The 6,440-nt window shown below is 35.5% G+C and overlaps 1 long non-coding RNA gene across 2 annotated transcripts; it reads right to left on the bottom strand.

The window, feature by feature from the left end:
- Positions 1 to 767: 767 nt before the first annotated feature.
- LOC135682999 (uncharacterized) lies at positions 768 to 4,348 on the bottom strand. Of its 2 annotated transcripts, XR_010515744.2 has the most exons (4): positions 3,636 to 4,348; positions 2,931 to 3,387; positions 2,721 to 2,791; positions 768 to 2,093 (listed from the first exon to the last, which is right to left on the bottom strand). It is a non-coding gene; the product is annotated as an uncharacterized LOC135682999 (long non-coding RNA). The 2 variants fall into 2 exon arrangements; XR_016143894.1 differs by lacking the exon at positions 2,721 to 2,791 and having other exon boundaries at positions 3,636 to 4,341.
- Positions 4,349 to 6,440: the final 2,092 nt, after the last annotated feature.

The following is a 6,440-nucleotide window of genomic DNA, read 5'->3' as shown; positions in this document are numbered from 1 at the left end:
AAAGCATGAAAAGGGTTTACATTGTAAAATGATATTGTTTTTTAAGAATAAAGGGAAACATTTGTCTTAAAAACTTTGGCTTAGGTTTAGGCCCGTTTTTGAAAAGTTGAAAGTTTTCCACAAAAGATATCAAAAAGCAAACAATCCCATCAGGTAATTTGTTATGTTTACATTATTGCTTTTGACATTTTTTGTTAGTTTGTTTCAAACCAGATTTTCTCAATTTTTAGCTGTAGAAAAAAAAAGCTTTTGACAAATTTTTTTAGGGGCTTCATTCCAATACAGAGTGAACTGTTTTTTTATGTTCAAAACGTTTGAAAGTATCTTATTAAAAAATCATATAAGCATTTAGTTTGAATAATATTTCCTTTTTCTAAAAAACTGTGGAAAAACAATTTTAATCAAAATTAGGCCTATGCTAGAGACACATTTTGGGCTTATTCTCGGTTCATACCATCTTTAATATCATCGGAAAGTTATAAATGAGCTAGATTGACCGACATCTATCCTTTTGAATTGCTTTGGTAATACTGCTTCATCTTGTCGTCAAAATAATCGGCTTACCTAAAGACTATTTTTGACTGGATTGTTTTTAGCATTTATATATTTTCATTTTTAGAAAAATAAATGCTATGAAATATGTGAAATCGAGAAATAGCACGTGATGTCTTAGAGACTGCATTCGGCCATGATACATTATGTTTCTTTACTGCAAAGAATGCTGTATAATCTTCACTTTATGACCCTTAAATTATGCTAATGCCATAGCCTATTCTAAGGAAAATTAGCTGCAGAGGCAACCCTTTGTTTATAAAAAGAGAAGGACAATAGCCTATTGTTTTAAACAATGGAAAGTCACTTGGGCTGGAGGGGCAATTGCCCCCTAGCTTGTATGCTAAAAAAGGCCCTGGCTTATGCTGCGATGAACGTATTTTCCGATAGGCAACTATGCCCACTCATGAAAGGTCGATATAAAAGATTCTAGAACGATATGAGATGGTAAGTTTATCTCTAACTTCTAGAAGGATGTTATCTATTGCACCTTAAGGCTTTTCACATACAGCAAAGCTTCCTTCAGATATTTCGGTGAGACTTATATTGCCTTGTTGAATCGATTGATCAAAAGCTTTTTTCGAAAGTATTTCAGTAGCGTATCTTCAAATTCCTGGGGAAATCTAAAAATGAATACAACCAAAAATGCCAAAAATTCTACCAACTTACACTCCCCAGTCACATCACACCGACATGTACGATGCTTGTGGTGTCATTCCAGATCATGCCTAAAATGTCACTATTTTGGAATGCAAATTTCTAGCCTGGTACACCTCTATCCTCGTTAAAAAACTTTTTATCAATATAGTTTTGCAGCTTTAATACATTTTTTAATTCATCTTATGCAACTTTTAGTTTAAGTCTCCATATTGACATCATCATTTCGGTATTACTTTCTTAAATTTATTGTTTCAATTCAAGTCAAATTTAGCCACAAATGCAAAAATTGAAAATGAACGTTTTGCAAGACCCCAGAAGGCATCATTAGAGAAAAGGATGTCCATCTTGCAAACCTGCAGTCATGATCTTAGAAGTACTGTTTTAGCGTACAAGACCTAACTTATAAAGATGCCGATGGTTTCATTCGGTCCTTTTGCTTGGTTTTTGTAATCATAGAGAGACTACCCCTTATTGATTTTTAGTATCCAAATATGAATGCTTCTAATATCATTTCAACAGCAACAAACAACTTACCCGGCACACAAAATTGGCTTGGTATAGGAATGTCGATATAAATTATTCCATGAGGTAGACTAGAGAATTCTATAGCAAAGAAATATCTTACAGGTTTAATGTCCTTCACGTGACTGTTTATAAACAGGGAAGAAGTTCATCATAATCAATTGTACATTGGCAACTCTAATTGTTGCTCACTCTTTGACCTTCATAGTCACTTTCTACTGCCACTTTTGCAGCTTTAGGTAGGCCGACGTAATCTAGGCGTGTAACCACTGGTCTTGTGGGAAGGCCAAGTGCATTAGTTCCTTCAATTTGTCCTCCCGTCTCTTGCTGTACGTTATTGTATCGTCGTGTTATTTCACCTGAACAACAATATAGTAGCATAAATTATCTTTTTAGTTACCCGAAATTAATTAGTAATAACAACATCAACTTTGATCAAAATGAGGATTCATACTTTTTCATACTATAACGATAAAGATGGTATTGAAAGACAGTGAACAATATTGAAAGACTGTGGCATTTTAAATGGCAAAAAGAAGCAATTAGTGTTATAACCCTCTCAAATATGAAAGAATTGTTCAAAAACTTTAAAAAGCGTCGGAAAATGATGAACAGGCAATTCTGTAACTTTGCTATGTGTTTTCGTAAACATAGCTTAACCGAGTTTTTGTAAATATAATTTAAGATACTGTTGTTAAAACACAAAAACTTAAAAATTAATTTTCTAATGAATAAACGTGCATACGATATATCCTCTGTAGCTGATTTCCCATCAATCCTTTTTCAACTTCAATTTTAGTCGATTAAAGATGAAATTCTTATCTCATCAAAATCACACGCCCAATATCAGCCTCTTTTTGCTCACAGCCTCTTTCTTCATATTACAAAGAGAGCCGGGTTAAGATTTAATTTGGCTTTTGCTTGGCCGTTGGTGAGAAATGTTTATAATTATTGATGCTTAATTTAAAAATATCAACCTATATTACCTTGTATGATTGAATCATGTTTGATTCTTCTTTAAATTTTTTGTTCCATCAGAACTTCCCACATTTCACTGCTACGAAAAAGTTCATCAAAGATTAAAAGTGTACTCTAGTTGATTGACTCTACTATGAATATCTTTCTGCCCCCAGTAAGCCTTCAGTAGCCTTTCCTTTGACAAAACATAAATATCATTATAAAGTATATGAGCGTACCTTGTTCTGGCTCTTTTATCAAAGCCCTTTACTGCAAAACAAATCAGAGCTGGAGCTATCAAAACAAACATGGAAACTGCGACCAACCAACTGAATCCAATAAAAGCAATTGTCTGCCAACGAACTAATCTGCCACAATATTTTTTCAATTCTGCAGATCCAATACTCTTTGCTGGTGCAAAACATTCATCCCCTTTCATGATATAAGATTTTCATCTTTTGATGAATGCTATTAATCAGTATACTGAATAGGCAAACTGGTGCTTTTCAACTTGCTAGGAGACTTCCATCAACAAACGCAGCTTGTTGAGTCAAAACTAAAATCAATATAGTCACTGGTCGAATCCATTTTACATGCTTCTCTATCCATCAGATTCGTTCTCTAGAAACCTAGTTAATGATAAGACTACGCGCAAAAAAGCACAATTCATTTCATGCTTCGGGTTCTTCGTCGATTCTAAGAAGTAAAATGGGTACAAATTAAGATACAGAGTTTGATAAATCCAAGAGAATATTCAGTATCGGTTCCAAATAGGTATACCCTAGTCTTATAGGGTCGTGTCGTACTTCATTACTATAAGATTATATCGCATCTCGTTCTTTGAATGTTGAAAATTTTCTGCATATAGTCTCCAGAGTCCGCCTTGCTATTTTTTTCCAAGTACAAAAATATAAATCGAGTTGACACTACAAGCCTTGACTTACCAATTCTTCTTATATACCTTTCCTTAAAATGAAGAGGTCCAATGGATGTCTTCCCCTTAATGTGAGATTTTCCCTTCTTTGATGCAGGTTCTAGGACGCACTACTGACGCATTGAAGAAGTACCACTGTTGTCACTCAATGAGGTATGCCCTCGTCTCTTCGTATAAAACTTCTTATGGGGAATGTGAACTCTTCTCATAACTACCTTCAGAGCTTATCATGTAGTCAAAAAGCTTCATTCTCCAACCATTTAACTTAACTTTTCATGCACTGTGGGCAACCCCAACTAACGCAATTGAATACCAAAGTTAAGTTTTTTTCTGTCCTTCGTTCGAGGTTTTTGATACTGCGCGCGCCCTTGAATCTGGCCATGTCTATTCTTCCTGATCAGTCTACATCAAATCTTGTTTGAAACGTGCCCATTTTAAAAAAGCTGCCTGTCAGCACAATTTTCGTTTCCATGGATTTTGGTAATGTTTCAAAGTATTCTGTGTTCAAAAAGAAGGATTGAAAATATTATTATTAAGAAATACGAAAGATTATTGTGATGAACATTTGAAAGATTATTTTTTTAATGCGGAAATTAAAAGAGACTGTTTTTGCTGTTTCCGAATATTGTTTCTGCAAATTGCTTTGCTTTTCTTTTTTCTGGCTTAGATGATTCGCTGCATAATATCTTATGTTAGTTTTTTGTTTATGTTATAATATCATTCAATTCGCTTCCACTTTTAACAATCCAACTACAGAAGTATACATGAGTTCCTTTTAAAAACAACCTTCCTTTGTATGTATAACCGGGCAAAGGCGCTTTTTTAAAAGTAGTCACACAATCATGAGAAATCGCTTTGGTGCCTAAAAACACCCTGTCCAGCTATTCTTATACGGCATCAAGCCAGGGCCAAAGGCAGTGAGGGGCCGGGGAGCGGAACCTCCCCCAACAAACTATTTGTCATATGCTGGGGGAGAAATAAAACGCAGCACGTTGATTTTTATTCGTCGGAAAATTGAACAAAGATTTGAAGGAAAGCCAAAAAATGAAGATGTACCCAGACGAGGTTGTATTGCTTCTGGGTAGAATTAGACAAGTTAAATATGGCCCCTCAAACATTTTTGCAGAATATTTGGACATACTGGAATAGCCAGACCAAAATTTTTGCAGAATATTTTGGCATACCAGACCTTAACGGACTAGGTCCAGACCTAGACCTAGACCCAGACCCAGACCTAGACCTAGACCCAGACCGAGACCTAGACCCAGACGGAGATCTAGACCTAGACCCAGATCTAGACCTAGACCCAGACCTAGACCCAGTACCCAGGGAAGCTTTGGCTACGTAGTCAGTAAAGCAACCATTTGCAAGGACTACTTTGCATTGCAAAATTCCAATAGACAAGGTTTTATGAAAGGTTTATTCAACCAAATGTGGATGAAGACGGACTCCTGTTACCAGGCGACATTTCATACTGTAGAAAACAAGATCTTACCACGCAGTAGCGCCTCCACGCGGGCGGGGGGCAGTGTCTCCCCCATCTCTCGGCAAGATCAATTTTGTATTTCGTCTAAATTCGTAATAGATCGATTTGTCAAAATAAAGAAAACACGGAAGCAGTGGCGGATATTCCGGAAGTGTGGGGGCGACCTCCTCTCCAGCTTTTGCCAAATTGTCGGTTAAAAAACAGATCTTAGCCCTTTCGTAGGTAAATTTTGTTATTTTTCGGCAAATTTACTTGTTTTTGTAGGCTTTGCTTCCCCTAACTGAAATATTAAGAATGAATTTCCGAAACGGGTTAAAATAATGGTACACAATCAGATAATGATTACAGTTCTCGAAAAATTTCCTGTTGTTGCCATTGTCGGTGTTGTTTTAATTGGGTATACTGTGCCTTTGCAGTCGGAAATTTTAGATTGTTTGCCCCCCTTCCCCCTGCGAATGTTGAGATGTTATCTGCCCTGTATAAAGCACTATATGGCAGGGCGGCAAAACAGTAACTTTCATGAGAAAATTTTCAATATCTTTTAACATCTAGTTAAAGGCCATAAATAAATTGTTTTAAACTTCAACAAAAAGTTTCAACTTTAAGAATTTGCTCAATCTTTTCAGAAATATTCTATTTTATTTGTCAAGCTTTTTCGTGGCATTTTAAAAGGAATTCTCCAAATTTAAGCGCTTTATTGCAGAAATCCCAATCATTTTTTCTATTGTTCAATAAGATAAATCAGATCTTAATCTTTCCAATTTCTATAAGATACTAAGCTATTAACCCATTTTTTGTCTATAAAATATTTTGATCAAACCTACAACAAGGTTTTGTATTTCTTTTTTCTAGTTTGTTTCACATCTTTCTCGTTACACCATTGGATGTGCTATCGAGGGAGCGGTGAGGCCGACGTTCACTTGATTCATGAAATTATTATCAAAAAAAATCTCAATTGCAAGTTTAAATTTTATCTTCCGACCCGAAACTATATATGTGTATTTTTTGGCGCTTTCTACACATCTCTCACTAGATATGTGTATTCTTTATATACTTACATGTCCTAAGAATTTATCTAAAATGTTGAACTTATGACACAGCCGCTCAAAATTAGGTCAGTTCATAAGATAAGCAAGAAAGTTACCGAGTCAATTCACACTTTCGGGTATCCTATACAACAGCCTCGTTTTCAAATCTTGTCTTGCCAAGAACACCTAACCTCGACCAAAAGAAGGCGTCATATTTTAATGCAGATAAAAGAGATCTTCGATTTCACTATTCTTTATTTTATAGTGCAGTAAACACCTGCATATAAGAGCCTAGAGGCGA

The sequence above is a fragment of the Rhopilema esculentum genome, chromosome 7, assembly GCF_057945365.1.
Source record: "Rhopilema esculentum isolate cy_ngs chromosome 7, ASM5794536v1, whole genome shotgun sequence".
NCBI classification, from domain to species: domain Eukaryota; kingdom Metazoa; phylum Cnidaria; class Scyphozoa; order Rhizostomeae; family Rhizostomatidae; genus Rhopilema; species Rhopilema esculentum.
This window is presented reverse-complemented; position numbering and strand designations above follow the sequence as displayed.